The following is a 19014-nucleotide window of genomic DNA, read 5'->3' as shown; positions in this document are numbered from 1 at the left end:
TAGTTGGCCTTGCAGAAAAGCACTTTGTTCAACTGTAGCTATTAGACTCACACCCAAAAACTACCAAAGTGTGGCTGTATGTTATAAGACGACTTTCCTTAACCCTAAAGCCTGAGATTTCAACATATTTATTTAATTAAGGAACAATATCTCTTAACCTCTTAAAGAACTAAACCCCCCAATAAGAAAAGCCCCTACCTACACCCTAGATAATCCCCCACCCTGCTTCCCCATTGCATAGTTCATTACCCTTGAAAGTGTCCCAAATACATTGCTCACGTATCGGTGCAGAGTAGCGAAGCGGAGCTCATGGGAGCCATCTTTCGGATCTTTGGTCTTCACAAGCGTCCATGAGCTCTGCTGCGCTTACTCTGCACCGATACACAAGCAAAGTTTTCTCGGGACACTTTCAGGGGTAATGAACTATGCGGGGGAAGCAGAGATGGGGACTATTTAGGGTAGTAGCTCGGGGCTTTTTTTATTGGGGGGTTATTTATCCTTTAAGTGCTTTTTCCCAAAGATAACTATATATTTCTTCAACTGAAAGTTCAATTAATCAATTCTAAAGGAGTGGCCTTTGATTTTTGTTTTTTATGTAAAAAGATCCTCCGCTATCTATCTACATTGTCTTCTATTGTACTTGTACAAAATGATCAAATCTTCTTGCATGTGCCTTTGCAAGTACCTGGTATCCAAAATGCACATCTATGTCTACCCTAAATCGGTCTAGCCCCAACCAGTGCCAGATGCCATGTGCCAGAAAGCCTAGGGCAGTGCAATAAATTAACCTTTATAGCAAAAGCACTCTAACACAAACTCCATAATAGGATCATTTGTAAGTACATATTATCAACAAAGCCATCAGAGTTATTCATTTAAATTAAATAAAAAGAGTTTACAGTGCACAATATTTAAAAAACAGTGGAGTACAGTGCAGTATGATAGTAACCACCTCCATCCCTATTATGAGAAACTGTAAATTGCTTTGAAGAAGCAAAGGTTTAGCTGTGTCTTGGGTCAGTGCTATAGTTTGATCACTCACTAGTCCTTGCACAACACCACCGGGTTTCTTTCTCTGCAAGAACTAATTGAGGAAAGTTTGTGATAGGGCTTTTCCTAGGCAGGGACAAAAGACAGTCAGAGAGGGGCTGTGTTAGGCTAATTGTACAGTTTGGCCCATCAGCCAATGACCTTCAGTTACTGTGGTTAGGCTAGCACAGAACAAAAAGAACGCTAGCACAAATTCGCCAGTGTGACGTAATTTCGTTACTTAGCCGATTTACTAACGGGTGCTGGCGTGAATTCGCTAGTGAAGTGGACCTTCACTACCGCTACTTCGCACTCTTATGCAAGGCGAAGTTGCGCTATGGCGAAGGGACATAACTATGCTAATTCACTAACTTGGGCATTTTACTGAACGTTACCTCTTGCACCAGACTACCCTACATTTCTTAACATATGGCACCTAAACTATACAGTGGGCACATGTATAGGGCAAAATATCAACTCTATTTTATTTTATGAAGCTTCCCAGGCTTGTGTAGTGTAATGTATTTGCTGCTACATTTACGTCCATTGTACTTTAACTTGGCACCGTATGTAAATTAGGCATTTGCTTGACGAATTAACGCTAGTGCAACTTCGCTACCTTTCACCTTCTTGAGTGCAACTTTGGATTTTAGTGAATTAGTGGCGCCCTGGTGAAATTTTGCCTGGAGAAATGTTGACGCTTAGTGAGTTTGCCCCTATGGGCCAGATTCTCACTGTTTAGCATGTGAAAACTCTATTGAAGTCTATTGGAAAAAAACTAGAACTGAATTTGGAGAAAAAGTTTTTCTCCTCGAATTGAATCACGTCCATGAGTTGAGTGACAAACTATGAGATAACTTTTTCTCATTGAATTGAATCTGTACCCATATGTATTCATTACATAATAAAGATACCAAACCATACAATATATATGCTTTCAGTATTTTATATTTGATTCTGTGAAAAAACTGCACTGTCAAAATTCATGATTACAAAGAAGAAATACACAGAATTGCTCTTTCTTTATACATGTTTTTATCTAAAGGTACACGGGGCAACTAACTGCACTTAATTCACAGAAATGGGGATTGTTTAGTTAAAGGGAACAAAAAACAAACAACTGGCATCAAATACATTTCTTTGATCTCTTCAGGATTTGTCATGGTACTCATACCATGCCAGTTATTGTCAGACGTAATTAGAAACAAATGTTCTCATTCCCTGGTACAGATTTCAACTATTCTACAAAATGGCGAACAAACAAAAAATATGCTTTTCATGACAGACGAATTGAGGAGTTTTCCTAACAATTGACTGAAAGGATGGAAATGTGATATTTGACTTCCTGTGCATAGCTAAATACTAAATATAAATATATATATATATATATATATATATATATATATATATATATATATATATATATAATACTATACTTAAAACTTACAAAAAACAGCTCTTTCCTTTTCTATTTTACTTTTTTGCTGATTCAGTGGTAAGCACAGAAAACCTATAGGAGCCTATTGGATATATTGGATAGGAGCAATTGGATATATTTATATATCAACATTCTACCTTATTCTATCACTAGCCACGGTCTCTTCAAATAACACTGAATACAGATGTATGCAAGGAGTTGAATCAAGGCAGAAAATGACATTATATTGTGTGCACATTATAGATATTCATTAACATTTTGTTTCAAGCAATTGCATATGGCTTTAATTCTCTACACTTCCTGATCTCCCTAGTTGCTGGGCAGATGCCCACGTAGTTAGGTGTAATTTGCATAGTTATGTTATTGGCCAGGAGGCACTGTGACCATGTCCTGTCACACTTGGGATAGTGAGTGAGAAGGGGTGTATCTGGGCTTTTTGGCTTCTGGATGCTGATCCAGCTGGGTATACCTAGGGGAGCCTGGGTACAGCAAGGCCCAGTGGAGCCATGTGCTCTAGAGGGACCAGTACCTCTAAAAAGAGATAAGTCAGGAAGCAGGGTACCTATGAATGAGGCTAGTGAGTGGCCGGAATACATTTTGTTATAAACTTTCTAGGAGAGTAAGATAGAGAGGAAAGAGAGAAAGAACAGCTTTGTGCTCCATCAAGGAGGTGTAGCAGGGAGTAGCTTCACAGGCTGTAAGATTTGCCTACAGTGAAGGGACCATAGTGGATAGGGTGTCAGGCTTTAGGTTCTCCTCCCTGACCACTCCACTGGGTGGGATCTAGACCATGTGTGAGGTATTTCTGCCTTGAGGTATGCTCTACTGCCTTGACTACAGCCTCTGGAAATGCACCTGCATCTAACTCAGAAGCTCTTTGTGAGCCCTGCCAGCTCTGTGTGAGCAATGTGAGCAAAACCTGGGGTGCCAAATAAGTGCTGTGATTGGCCATTTGGTAGCCCTTATGTGGACTGTCAACCTACATTGAGACTCTGTTTAGCAGTGCACCTGGTTTTTATACAACCAAAACTTGCCTCCAAACCTGGAATTTAAAAATAAGCACCTGCTTTGAGGTCACTGGGAGCAACATCCACGGGGTTGAAGAGCAACATGTTGGGGGGTTGGGGATCACTGCTCTAAGCACTAGCTGGACATTAACCCCTTTTGGTCTGCCTAGCCCAAGTTAGTGTTACACATACACACAGCAATATTGTATATTGTATATAGAATTAACCCATTCCCAGTGCAATGTGTATGTTGCTGGGGCTTTTACTGTTCTGCAAAATCTTTGCAGATGTACTTATACAGTGACTGTTGGGCAAACACTCCCAATTTCTAATAGGAATGGTAGCTGAAGAGCAGTGCTGTACTAAGGGTCGTTACTTCACAGGCTACATGATCATGGGCTGAATTCTGACCACACCAACTTGACTTGGTCACCAGTATTTATACAAATACAGCTATCACTGGGTGTGCACAGGGTGCCACCCACTTACTGACAACTAAATATATTGGTGGAAAGGCACATTAAACTCATTATCTTGCTAATTTAATAATATCTGCGTTAATTTTTATACTTAATATTTTGGGCTAGTTTTGTTTCCTCACTTAAAACTGGTTGTTAACCCAATTTGCATTTACAATATCAGCTCAACTTCCCTATGCCACTTTATTACTATGCTCAGATTTATATCCCATATTAATTCCATATATGTATGTTTATATTTTCAGGCTGGCATAAGGAGTACTTAGATAAAACATGCACGTAATGGATTTTGTAGATAGTGTTGCACCTGGGCATTAACCAATGGTAACCAATTTGATGTTTGCTTACATTGTATCTGCAGCTGGTGAAAAATGCTAATTATAAATGCTATTTATAGGTTACTGCCCAGGTTCAAATCTGCCCAGTATTTATAAATGAGTCCCAATACAAATAGCAAGCAACTCCTGAATATGCTATAATTATCCAGATTATCCAGATTTAATTTCACTTTCTATAATAAACTTGACACATAATTAGACACACTGCAAAAAACACCATAATACACAGCAAATGTTTAAAAAGAGTGTCCAATGTACAATTCCAGCAAAATAGTTGGCATACCTAAAGGAATCCTGGCATGGGAAGCCATGTTTTTTTTTAAAACAGTGCTGCACTAGCAGAATTCTGCACTGAAGTCCATTTTTCAAAAGAGCAAACACATTTTTTAATTTTGAAATCTGACATAAGGCATGACATCTTGTAAGTCTACCAGGTGCCCTCAATCATGTGACATGTGTTTTGAAAAACTTCATCTTCTGTTTATTCCTGTCTGGCTTACCAGTGGGATCCAGCAAGGAAGGAGCAGTAATATCAGAAGCAGACAACCAATAAGCACCTCACACAACACTAACCCACCTGAAATGAGGACAGGGGAAGGGGGTCATCAAGTGGAGACTAACCGGTGAGACTAAACGGAGCAGGGTTACCAAGGGGTCAGGCAGAAGCGTGGTCAACAAGCGTGGTCAGATACAGGCAGCAGAGTTTTGTAGTAAGAGTCAAGCCAAATGGATCAGAGCAGGCTGAGGTCAATGAAGTCTATAGGCAGGTAAGGGTCACAATAGGAAATCACAGGATTAAATCAGGCTAGGTCTCAGGAAAACCACCCAAATAATCAGGCAGTGAGTCAAGTCCTGCAGCGTTGCAGAATTGGCGTCAGAATGGTGGGGGTGCGTCAGAATGGTGAGGGTTCATTCATGCAGCCGCACATCGGCTTGGTGATTCGTATGTATGCGCATGCCCCGGAAAGGATGCAGGAGTTGGACACGGCAGTACGATTGAGCTAAACACTGCGGGTGAGTATCCTCACAATTCCTGCACTACAAATTGGAGTGATATTACCCCCTACCACCCTCCAGTAGCCATCAACAGAACGATGGAAATTTAACAAAATAATAGCACCATGACACAAGATCACAAAAGAGATCAGTAAAGCATAGCATAGAATAGGTGAAACAATAGCTTGACTGAAAGCAGTTCCATTGTGTAATGCTGGCTCATTCTAGAAGCACACGACTAGGCAAAAATTACCTGAGATGGCTGCCTACACACCAATATTCCTCCTAAAAAATACACTTGTTGGTTCGGGAATAACATTTTATATGGTAAATTTAATTATTTTAGAAATAAAAGTGAATTCATTTAGAAATAAAAATTTAGAAATAAAAGCTACACCAAAAAAATCATGAGAGAATCCCTTTCAATATTAAATAACTCAATAATTCTAGCAACAGAGAACAGAACTATGGCCAAGCATAAGGTGCTCTCTTAATAAAGTGTTAAAAGAGTAATGTTTAGTACTTAAGAAACACAGTTTCCATTATCACTAGAATTGCCAGTTTATAAAAATCCTAAAATGTACTGGCAAAGTCAAGGAAAGGTTAAAGTAATAGCTTAAGTAGTAACAGTTATATTGTCAAGTAGTAGACTCATGTCACTCAGCAATTTTGATCAATGGGTAATAAAATATGGATAAATTATTTTGCTTTTTGCTTTTTTTGTTCTGGGGGATGATGACTTGTTTTTCAGTTGTGCAAAGTCGACTCTTCAGTTGTGCCAATGTTGCAACAGAGCAAAATCTTTTCATCAAAGCCAGAACTTTAAAATTAGGCAATGTTAAAAAAATGCAAATGTCCTTGTATAATTTTTGTTGATGCTTTATAAAAGTTTCCCTAGTTAACTTTATATGCCACTTATATATATCTATAGATATATATCTATATCTTTCTATATATATATATATATATATATATATATATATATATATATATATATAGATATATATATATAGATATAGATATAGATAGATAGATAGATATATCATCATTTTATTTTTCATAATTCAGAGCAATGGTTATGGTTTTTTTCAACAATTTACAACACTTACAACAATCACCTCTCAGCCCTTCCTCCAAAAGTATGGAACGATTGTGAATAAGTATAGCAGAATAAGATTGGTTTGAATTGCAGGTCATGTGTTTTCTAAGGATACTGAACTTCTTCAGATAAACAAACATTTTCACCATTTTAAAGAACTAAATGTTTTGCTTAGATTGCATTAATAGTTGTACATCTACATTTTTATTTAAGATTTAAATTAACAAGAAAGGTATATCTGATTTAGCCAGTAATCATGACAATGGTGTGTGTAGTTAGCTTGAATGCAAATTTGTAAATAGCATCTGTAGCTGCAGCTTAATTGTGCATTGATGATGGATATGCAAGTATGATATTTATACAATATATTACATGTCTGTTTACACTGATTTGGGGCCTACACATTTTTTGTAATTTTAGTTGCTAACTATCATGCAATTATTACCCAGTGTCCATTATGTTAACATTTAATCTTCATTAGTTTAAGCCATGACATAGTGTCATGTACATAGTTCAGACTATGAAATACTGGTGCTCAGAATATCTACAAGCCGCTCCAAACTGTAGTCCTGCACTACAAAAATAGGTACACAAATTCTGTAGGGCAGGAGTGCCCATACTATACTAATGTGAGGTCTACTTTTAGTGATATCTAATATAAGTAATTCTAAAACAATTAGACTTGCTGAGTAATCATTGATTACTCAGCAAGTCCAGTTGTTTTAGAATTACTTATATTAGATATTCCATGACCTGGATAAATGAAAATCTTCATAGTCATACTTTTAGTGATGTTGTCCCATTATGATCTATATCCATAAAAGCATTGTTAGCATTCTGTTGCATGGAAAATATTATTTAAATATTGAGTTATGAGAAAATGTATATTGCTATATTTAACAAACAACTATTTCTTATGTAACGTTAACATAAATATCTGAATGAAAAGCATGGTAGGGTGGGTGATATAGACAAGCTGTTTATTGACAGTTTGAGACCTACTGATCACCACCTAAAGGTCTACTGGTAGATCCAGATCTACATTTTTGGGCACCCCTGCTGTAGGGTTTTATTTGGCTACTGACTAAAATGTGTCCCTCCATTATTTTTGTACTTCATGCATTTAACTTCCAAGTGCCAAGGGTCATTTTAGTCTTTCTGCACTATATGTTGCAAGACAGAAAGGTTCAGACTGATAGACCTGATATATACAGGTATGGGATACATTTTCCATAAACTCATTATCCAGAAAGCTTCGAATTACAGAAAGGACGTCTCCCGTAGACTTCATTATAATCAAATAATCCAAAAATTAAAAAAAATTATTTCCTTTTTCTCTGTAGTAATAAAACTGTATCTTGTACTCGATCCAAATTAAGATAAAATTAATCCTAACTGGAAGCAAAACCAGGGTTTTTTTTTTTTTTTTTAATGTTTGTATGGTTTTCTAGTAGACTTAAGGTATGAAGATCCAAATTATAGAAAGATCCATTTTCTGGAAATCACCAGGTCCTGAGCATTCTGGATAACAGGTCCCATACCTGTAGTTCTGTTAGTGTCCTATAAGTAAAAACACACATGCCAAAACACTGTGGCATAGACTGAAGTGGAACCCAAAATCCATAAAATCTATGGCACCAGCATGTGGGATGTTTTTACAGTAGAATTATAGACTTTATGATCCCCAACATATTCACAATTATTTTATATTACATTGATATCAAGTGGATATTTTACTAAGATTTCAAATTATACAATACAGTAATCCCACCTTCAGATGTAAGGCGTGTTTTATAGAAGGTTATTCGATTACAAATTTCTCTGGTATTTAGTGAATTAGAAAAAAAGTTGGTATCATAACAAAAACCATGGAGGTGGCATTATTACTCATTACTAATTTAGCCTTCATTAATTTGCATAAAACAAACAAAATTGTCAGTTATCATTGTCTATAGCCTTCAAAATCTTATCCTTTAAAGAAAGATTGGTCTGAACTATTGAATACCAAAGTTGATACATTTTTAACCTTTTACTGTTACTTTCCGAGACAGTCAATCTGAATTATATCAGTAGATTAGTTCTGAATGAATGTCATTTGACTGAATTCTTTATTTCAGTTATTACGCCCAGAAATTCTTATTCATTGTATTGAATACATCAATCAGTCATAATGATGTTTTTGAATTTGGCCAGGTGTGAGATAAGCAATTATGTTGGGGCAAGGTGGAAGAAAGGTAACTGAAACCAATTACTGAAGGAATAACAGGACAGGCAGTAGGTTAAACAAATCAATTTAAAATGAAACACAGGTATGACAGGGATTTTGTGTTTTCCAGTAGGAGGTCTATAATATCACCAAACATCAAAGCTACGAAAAACATTTTAAAACCCCAAAGATTGATTTGCCATCAATATAAGTATGTACTGACTGAGTTACCATCACATAAAAAGTAGTGCCTTATAATTACACATTATTGGTAGTTTTAAAAGAACAGTATACAAATGTAGCAGTATTATTCAAAAGCTTTTAGAAAACCAGTTTTCAGATATAGATACATAGATTCCTTACCTGGACAAAATAATAAGTGCAAATGAGTTAGAGATCAGTAATAAGAGAGATCACACAGAAGAAAGAATAAGGAAATAAATATCCAGTTATTGAACCTTTTCTGTATATTGTATTTCTCTGAGAGAGACAAAACAAAACCAGAGACCACCAGCATGAAAATGGAATGTTTATATTATAACCACCATGTGCCACTGAGCACAGATCCTCTGAATTGTTTGTGAATATTCAAGCTTACAAAAAAGAAAAAAATGGCAGGTCTGATTCAATGCATGCATTCCACTAATAAGTATGTTTACATAATAACTGCAAGATAATCATTATAGAGCGTGGCACTGAAACCAAATCAATGTAGCAGTTCTCTTGTTTCATAAATGATATTCAATATGGGGCTCAATCTACAAATGATACATAGTATATTTCTCACAATAAGCCAGGTGTGGAATAGTATCAACATCAGACCCAGGAGGTCCCGGGGAGCCAGAAGTGTAGAGCCAGATGGTGGAGATACCATGAAAGACCTACAGTTTCAATATCTGGTGGTGGTCCTTAAAATGCTTCTTCTATGTCAACAGTCCAATATTTTTCAAGCTACAGAATACTGGCATACATAAGAAAAATATAAAAAAACACTAAAATCATACTAGAATGGTAGAAGCCTAACCAGGTAATGCACCCACGGGATGTCACTATTCAACAAAGTCCAGATTTGTATTGAACCAGTACATTTAAAGAAAAAGAAAGTTTTCATAAAATTGGTGTTAAGTGGACAGAGTTTGCTAAGGGAAAGAGACTAGAAAATATCCCAAATCAACCAACGAGATTGTTGCACTGGCCATAGAGTCTCCCTTCTCTAGTAAGGGAACTTTTTGCAGGGATTCGCTGATGCCATTGAGAAGCCAATCACCAGCATTTTGGTAGTTGCAATCAACAGGCCTTGTACACCACAGGGAAGGCCACAGTTCTGCTGATAAAAAAAATCCTAATTCAAATTTTTTATAAAGATTTCCATTTTCACTGTAATAATAAAACAGTGACCTTTACATGATGGTAACTAAGCTGTATGAAACCACATTGGTGGCAAAACAAACCTATAGGGTTTATCAATGTTAAATGATTTTTAGCCAACTTAAGATGCAGATTTCATATTATGAAAACTTACCTTTTCCCCAGATCCCAAGCACTCTGGATAATAGATCCTATACCTGTATGGAATATTCAATACATTATTCTGTACACTGTACCTGTGAATAGCTGAGATGTGCTATGTGTGCCTTAGCTATTATACCCTAAATTTCTTCATGTCATATCATATTGTGATAAAACCTATTCACCCTGGTAGTCTAGTGGGGGGATGGTAGGGACTCCTGCCGCCCCCTCGGTGCAGATGCCCGCCGTGTCAATCTTCAGCGCTGCAGGCTCCGGTTCCTTAGGGCGCGCGCGGCAAGCCTCCTTGTGATGCGTCGTGATGATGCCAGCGCGCAATGGTGTGAAATTTAAAAGGTAGATTTAATTTAAAGATACATTTTCTTTTTACACACTGCCCGTGATAGGAGTTTGTTCCTGGTGCTATCTGAGCTTTTGCTATCTGTTTTGAACCTGTTTGATTCCTGTTGTGACCCCTCCCTGGCTTTTGACTATTCTGACCTCTGGATCCTGACCCTTGCCTGAATACCGACTACCTCTTCTGCTCAACCCCTCTGATTAACTTCCTGGTTGGACCCCTACCTGCCTGACTATGGTTATTCTCTGCCTGCCCCAACTCGGCCTGATCTGACTACTCTATTGCCTAACATCTTGTACCGCGACCTTCAGCCTAAAGACTCTAGCTAACAGTCGTGCCCCTCTGCCTATACAGAACCTCTAGCCTTGCACCTCTCGTTTAAGTCCTGGTGGCATCCAAGTAGCTGAGGGCTCCTCCCGAGGCCAAAGGCTGTCACACTACAGGTGAAGCACGAGCCGAGGGTGCTTGGCATTTGTTCTGGTGTTGGGTGCCGACCTTGACATTATAACGGGCCATGGAAGATGAAGGTCACGCCACTGCTGCCACTCCTCCATCTACTGCTGAAGCGCTTCTAACCACCTTACTTCAGTGCTTGGAGGATCACGAGTGGAAGCAAGATTATCTCATGCAGGGCTTCCACAACCTGACCCGCCGACTGGAGACCACATCTCAGTCGCCAAGTCTTTCTGCTCCTCCTATGGCTATTCCTGTGGGTTCTTCCGCTAAGTTCAGTGAACCCAAGATTGTGTTGGGAACAGGTCTAAATTCTTTGTGTTCCAAGAGGTATGCAAATTATACCTCAGCTTTTTCACTCACTCTTTCACTACTGCCGAAGAAAAAGTGAGGTTCGTAATGCCCCTGTTACAGGGTGATCCCCAAATTTGGGCCCTCAGATTGCCCCTCTCAAATCCTGCCCGTTTTTCCCTAGAAACATTCTTTAAAACCATGGCTGTACTTTACGATGACATGGATCCTGCATCTTCTGCTGACTCCTTGATTCGAAAATTGCGCCAGGGGAAACACCGAATTCAGCCGGTGGGCAGAACGACATGGCGCTTCCCAGCCAGTTCCGTATTGGGCTTTCTGATTCTGTCAAAGGCAGCTTAGTAAATGACCCTCTTTCTTCCAACCTGGATGATCTCATGTCACTTGCCATCCAGGTAGATATTCTGGGTTTACCAATGTTAAGTCTAACTTTTCTAATGTGGTGTCCAATGTTAAGTCCCCTAATCCTTCCATGCTTCAAATTCAGGAGGAACCCATTCAATTGGGCATATCCCATCTAACCCCTGAGGAAAAGGCCCACAGGCGTTCCCTTCATCTCTGCATTTACTATGGGGAAATGGGTCATTTTCTGAATTTATGTCCTAAGAGGCCAGGAAACTTCCAAGCCTAAATGGAGAAGGGGAGCTCCATTTGGGTGCAGAAGTTTCCTCTCCCCAGTCTACCTCTAGGATTTTACTTACAGGTTAAGTTAACCTGGCCTACGGGCTCTGTCAAGGTGTCTGCTTTTGTGGATTCAGGGGTGAAGGTGAATTTTCTGGATGCTACCTTTGCGGCAACATTTGGTATTCCTTTAACCCCTCTAATTCCTCCTATGAGGATTTTGGTGGTTGATAAAAACCTTAGGGTCAGGCCTGGTAACTAACAACCTACACAGTGAGAAGTTAGCCCTTTATATTATTGAGGGTGCTTCTTCTCCTCTTATTTTGGGGTTACCTTGGCTTCAGAACCATAATCCTCATATTGACTGGGTATCGGGTGAGATTCTACAATGGGGTTTTAAGTGTGGTGGTTCATGTATTCCTCAGGTGGTGGCTACTACCTCTTTAGAAGATTTACCTGCAGCATATGCTGAATATACTTACGTATTTTCTAAGAAAAAGCTGCAGAAACCCTACTCCCACACAGGCAGCCCAATAGATCTAATACCTGGGTCTACTCCAATCGAGGTAGAACTTATTCTCTTTCCTTGCCGGAAGCACAGGCAATGAAAGAGTATATCAGGGAAAACCTTGATAGAGGGATCATTAGGCCTTCTAGTTCCCTTGCAGGGGCAGGCTTCTTTTTTGTTGGGAAAAAAGATGGTGGTCTTCGCCCTGTATTGATTATAGGGGTCTTAACAAGATCACCATAAATAATCTCTATCCCCTTCCTCTGATTACTGAATTATTCGACCAGGTTAAAGATGCCAAGATCTATTCCAAGCTTGATCTTAGAGGTGCTTATAACCTCATTCATATCAGGGAAGGGGATGAGTGGAAAACAGCATTTAACACCAGGGACGACCACTATGAATACTTAGTAATGCCATTTGGTCAATGTAACGCCCCCACAGTGTTCCAGGAATTTGTCAATCTTCCGAGACCTGCTGGGGATATTCGTAGTGGTCTATCTTGACTATATTTTAATTTTCTCTTCTAACCTATGTGAAGATCAAAACCATATTTGTGAAGTCTTACGTAAGTTAAGAGAAAATCATCTTTATGCGAAACTTGATAAGTGTACTTTTGAAGTTATTGCTGTTCAGTTTTTGGGTTTCAATATTTCCAGCAAGGGTCTAGAGATGGATCCAGGAAAGGTGAAAGCTGTACTGGATTGGACCCAACCTCTTTCTTTACGTGCAACCCAAAGGTTCCTAGGTTTTGCCAATTACGATCATAAATTTATAAAGAACTTCTCCCTGATAGTGGCTCCCATTACAAACTTGACTAAGAAAGGTGCTGATCCAAGCATTTGGCCCTCCAAAGCTATCCAAGCCTTCGAATTCCTCAAAAAAGAGTTCAGTTCAGCCCCTATTCTACGGCACCCTGATACTACACTTCCCTTTATTGTTGAGGTAGATGCCTCAGAGGTTGAGGCAGGAGCAGTCCTTTCCCAAAGGCATCCGATAACTAACAAGAAAATTATGCCTGCTGAGGCAAACTATGACATCAGTAATAGAGAATTGTTGGGTATCAAATGGGCCTTTGAGAAATGGCGGCATCTGATGGAGGGAGCAAAACATTTGATAACGGTCTTCACTGACCATAAAAATCTTCTGTATATAGAGTCGGCCAAGCGACTAAATCCTATGCCGGCTAGATGGGCGTTGTTTTTCACCAGGTTTAATATCTCTCCAACTTTTAGACCTGGTTCTAAAAACACTAAAGCAGACGCACTCTCTATGAGTTTTGAATCCAGCCCCTCTGAATCTAGTGAGTGTACCCCCATCCTTCCTGGTGCATTAATTCTGGTGGCTCTGGAATCTGATTTAACTTCCTTGTTATCTCCTGTTAAATCTTCTGCTCCTGTAGAAACTCCCTCTGGGAGATTATTTGTACCAGAAGATTTAAGGGAGCAAGTTTTGAGTGAGGTCCACAATTCTAAAATGGCAGGACATCCTGGCATCGTTCAGACTGTGTCACTTTTGTCCCGCAGTGTATGGTGGCTCTCCTATAAACTGGATGCTAAAATTTTTGTTAATTCCTGTTCAGTTTGCCAGAGGTCTAAATCTTCCAGGAATCTGTATCAGAGATTGTTAAATTCGCTACCCATTCCTGACAAACCGTGGTCCCATCTTTCGATGGAATTTATTGTTGATTTGCCCCTTCTCAAGGAAAAACTGTGATTTGGGTGGTATTGGGTAGGTTTAGCAAAATTGGCCACTTCGTTTCCCTTCCACACCTCCTTTCTGCCAAAACCTTGGCTGAATTGTTCATTTCTCACATTTTTAAGTTGCATGGTTTTCCGGTGAATATTGTTTCTGACAGAGGGGTTCAGTTTGTTTCGAAATCTTGGCGTGCCTTCTGCTTTTTGGTTGGGATTGATTTATCTTTCTCTACCGCTTACCACCCCCAAACCAACAGTCAAACTGAAAGGGTTAATCAGTCCCTTGAACAGTATCCGAGGTGTTATGTATCTGACAACCATCCTCATGGGCTGAGTTGTTACACTGGGCAGAGTTTGCCTACAATAATGCTACTCATTCCTCCACTGGGGAATCTCCGTTCTTCATTGTCTATGCCAAAGCATTTTCCTTTTCTGGTTTTTTGTCTCCCACACCCTCTGTTAACTCCTCTGGTCTCAGGTGCATGACTCTCTTTCCACCAGTGTCGGACTGGCCCACCGGGATACCAGGAAAACTCCCGGTGGGCCCAGGTGTCAGTAGGCCTCTTGCTTCTAACCATTTGGCCTTTTTCATGATCATTCCTTCATTTCTTTAAGGGAACAAAGAGGTTTAATAATGGAAGAATTGAGTATAGTATGTAGAGAAAAGCGACTCGGAGAATAAAGTTGAGTGAGGTTCCAGTAGTTTAGAATATGGGCCCTCAGCCTAAGGTTTTCTGGTGGGCCCCTGGCATCCCAGTCCGACACTGCTTTCCGCAGCTACAGCTGCTCAGAAAAAAGCAGCCGATAGATCCCGTAGGGAGGCACCCAAATATAAAGTTGGTGACTCTGTTTGGTTATCTACTAAAAACATCAAGCTTAAGGTCCCCTCTCTCAAGTTGGGACCCAGGTTTATTGGTCCTTTTCCATCTCAGAACTAATTAATCCATTCTCTGTCCGTCTTAAGTTACCAGTCAATTTTAAGATTTCTAATTCTTTTCACGTTTCCCCCTTTTGAAACCAGCTTCACAGGTCCGTCAACTGTCTGTTCTGTTCCGCTTTGTACGTGGTAAGCTCCAGTATTTAGTTAAGTGGAATGGCTTTGGTCCCAAGGAGAACTCTTGGGTCTCAGTTAATGACATAAGGGCTGACCGTCTTAGGAGACAGTTCCACCAAAAGTTTTCTGAGAGACCTGGGGGTCCAGTGGGGGGGTAATGTGATAAAACCTACTCACCCTGGTAGTCTAGTGGGGGGACGGCAGTGACGCCTGCCGCCCCCCTCGACGGGGATGCCCGCCGCGTCAATCGTCAGTGCTGCAGGATCCGGTTCCTTAGGGCGCGCGTGGCATGCCTCCTTGTGATTTAAAGGTGCAGGAGCGATGCATCATGACGCCAGCGTGCAATGTCGCAAAATTTAAAAGGTATTTAAAGACACATTTTCTTTTTACATGCTGCCCATGATAGGAGTTTGTTCCTGGTGTTATCTGAGCTTTTGCTATCTGTTTTGAACCTGTTTGATTCCTGTTGTGACCCCTGCCTGGCTTTTGACTATTCTGACCTCTGGATCCTGACCCTTGCCTGAATACCGACTACCTCTTCTGCTCAACCCCTCTGATTGACTTCCTGGTTTGACCGCTGCCTGCCTGACTACGGTTATTCCCTGCCTGCCCTGACCTGGCCTGATCTGACTACTCTATTGCCTAACGTCTTGTACCGCGACCTTCGGCCTAAAGACTCTAGCTAACAGTCGTGCCCCTCTGCCTATCCAGAACCTCTAGCCTTGCACCTCTCATTTAAGTCCTGGTGGCATCCAAGTAGCTGAGGGCTCCTCCCGAGTCCAAAGGCGGTCACACTGCAGGTGAAGCACGAGCCGAGACCAGTGTGCTTGGCATTTGTTCTGGTGTTGGGTGCCGACCGTGACACATATATTCATATGCTTTCACTTAGAATTTTTTTTTTTTTTTTTATTGAATCCAGATGCTTTAGCAATCTGTTTCGTAATTGTGCTACCCTTGCCTGTGTAATACCCAAAACTAGAATACAAAAACGCTAATCTTTCTCAGAGATGACCTACATTTGCTTCACTTGCAAGAAACGAATGTAGATGTAGCTGAAAGCGAGAATGAAATTGAAAACACAACGTTTTGTTCATATTTTCTCCCAGTAGGTGGCTGCCTAATACAATTTATTTCAAAATGATGTTGACACATGAGGAGAAAAAAATGTGCTTCCATAGTGTGTGTTGGTATTCCCGTCAGATAGCTTCATGAAATTAAGCTTATGCCTGGATTCAAGAAAATATACCTTCCACATGAAAGCCATTTCATTTTTCAAGTTTTTTTTTTTCAACCAAATTTCTGCAATCAAGCTTTTTTCCAAAACACAATTACAATTTGTATTTATCTTAAAAATAATAGCATTTGAAAAAATACACACTTTTTACAGACTTCAATTCCAATTCGTATTCATCTTAAAAATTCTAGCATTTGAAAAAATTTACAATTGTGAGAAAAAAAAACATAATTGAGATTATGGGGTTTATGTATTCAATTCCGAATGTCAAAAACTCAAAAAATTCTTATAGAATTTTTTTTGCTATAAAAACTAAATTTTTAGTGGAAAGAATTTTTTAGAGATTAATTATACCCCGAGGATGGAAAAAGTCAGAACCCAAAAATCCTGCATATCAGAACATACTATGGTTGTGTATACAGCAAGTCAATGGGAGAGGTCCCTATCATACGATTTGGATTTTCTCTTGATTTTTTTGTGTTTATCCCCGATCCGATTATATCATGATTGTTTATTAATAAACAAGGTCCAATTGTGGATTCTAGTTTGGTCTCACTTTTTGGATTAAAATAATCAGAAAAATTCAGACTTTGATAAATAAGACCCCCCATGTTACTTACTGAATCAAATTTGCCAATAATGAATTTGAAAACTAGTTTGTTTCAAAATGCCTTTTAACTAGAATAATCTCAGACATATTCAGGTAGACCTTGTTGTTGTTTTTTTTTTCAGAAAACTCTCTTACTGAAACAAAAAAAGGGCTTGTTGTCCCACAAAATATGCAGGGACTCTACACCAATACTTCTGCAATGACAAAACATTGTAGCTCTCTTAGCCACCACAGGCACAGATGAAAGCTCTGTTACCCAGGATTTCCGGATAAGTGATTTTTCTGTGAAGTATCAGGAAAAAATTTAAACAGTAGAACACCAAAATGATTGTTTTGCCACCAGCATAGACTAGGCAGAGAAATTATTTACTTGTTTCAATAATAAAAGCTTCATTGTCAGCATGTATTTTGTTAGAAACATATGTACATATTATAATGGGGATCCAGGAGGCAAGGTGGTATGGAATTTACTTTTGGTAGACTTCTCTTACAATATTTTTACAGTTTTTTTTTCTAGCAGTAGTGTCAATAAGACTTAGAGGATCTAATTAATTTAGTAACCTTCTACTATTAGTTGTATAAAAACACGTGTCATCGTTTTCTAGGTATACAAGTGTAACCATTTAAATTTAAAACTGAAGCAACCAGTAATGGCTAAGATAAAATGAAATTTCACATGAAAAGTGTCTATACGTGATTATATATGAGTGTATGTGTGTGATTCACACAGATCCTACAAAGCCTATTGTGTGTTTGAAAATTTAAACTAACCATTGCAACTAGTCTTAAGTCCCAAATGTGGACCAACAACTCTGGTAAATACAAACATGTTCTGTGAGTGTTCAGCTAAATACACATGGAGATAATAACACTTGGGCACTTTTGACTGGCTACCCATATGCGAGCACACAATAATGCCTTTCTTTATCATTTACAGATATCAGTTCATTATATTAATCAGAATAGGGGGCAGATACACTAACCGGCTAACTTTTCGCTAGCGTTACTTTGGCAATGCGAGCAATTGAAAGCGAGGTTGCACTAGTGTTCATTTCTGCCTAGCACAAATTCGCTAGAGGTCTTGCGCTCAAGTTAATTTGCATACAGTGGGAAATGTAAAGTTGAATGGATGTCTTTATGTTATATGTTGCTGAAAATACATTACATTTCCATGCTTTTTCCACTCACAGAATATGATGTAAGCAACAGAAGATTGAGGAAGATCTATGCACTCCAGTGCACTTCGCCTGGTCTGAGCAGGAGAAGGCAAGTCTGGCAAAAGAGGTAAAAATATATACAATGCCCTATAACACAAGATTCACTTCAAACAGCCCTTGTGAGTAGTGATGGACCATATCCATAAAAATACACAACATTAAAAACACATAGAGCGGACAGGTGGTGTGATTAATTTTTACCAGCTAGCCATTGTTCAGTTACTACAAAGTAGCTAAATTACATAACAGTTTACACATAGGTGTTGGACTTTAACTCTCCCTATCGCATGCACCGTGGTAGTCTAAAGACAGTGTCTCATGAGAGCATTATGGGGGTTTTAGACCACCCTCCAACTTTCCCCTCCTGGTTGGCTAATATGCACCAGACAGTGACCATTAGAACAAGTATAAGCCAGTTCGGCCCCAATTAAACCAACAATGTCAACCATCCAACAACCTTTCCCTCCCTTCCAATCAGTCCCCAGGGAATTCTACCTAACTACGTAGGAAGCGAGTGGGAGCTAGTCACCCACTGTCCACCTATGCCACCCAACGCGTTTTGCCATTCTCATGGCTTCCTCAGGGGCAGAACTCATTGAGCTCAATGTCTTGCTTTGTTTGCAGGGAATATTTGCTGGTTATAGGCAAGACAAGCACAGTTCTAGAATGTTGTACAATATTATTTATTGTTGTTATTTGTTTCATTACTTCATTTGTGTGTTTGGGGGTTAATTGTATTTGTTTAACAATAGATTAACTTTTATTTTCATTTTATTTTTATAGCATGCTACTATATTTGTATCATTGTGAAACATGATGTAAACATAAGTTTTCTATGCTTTAGTCACTTTT

Source organism: Xenopus laevis, chromosome 6S (genome assembly GCF_017654675.1).
Source record: "Xenopus laevis strain J_2021 chromosome 6S, Xenopus_laevis_v10.1, whole genome shotgun sequence".
Classification (NCBI taxonomy): domain Eukaryota; kingdom Metazoa; phylum Chordata; class Amphibia; order Anura; family Pipidae; genus Xenopus; species Xenopus laevis.
Note: the sequence above shows the minus strand (reverse complement) of the source record.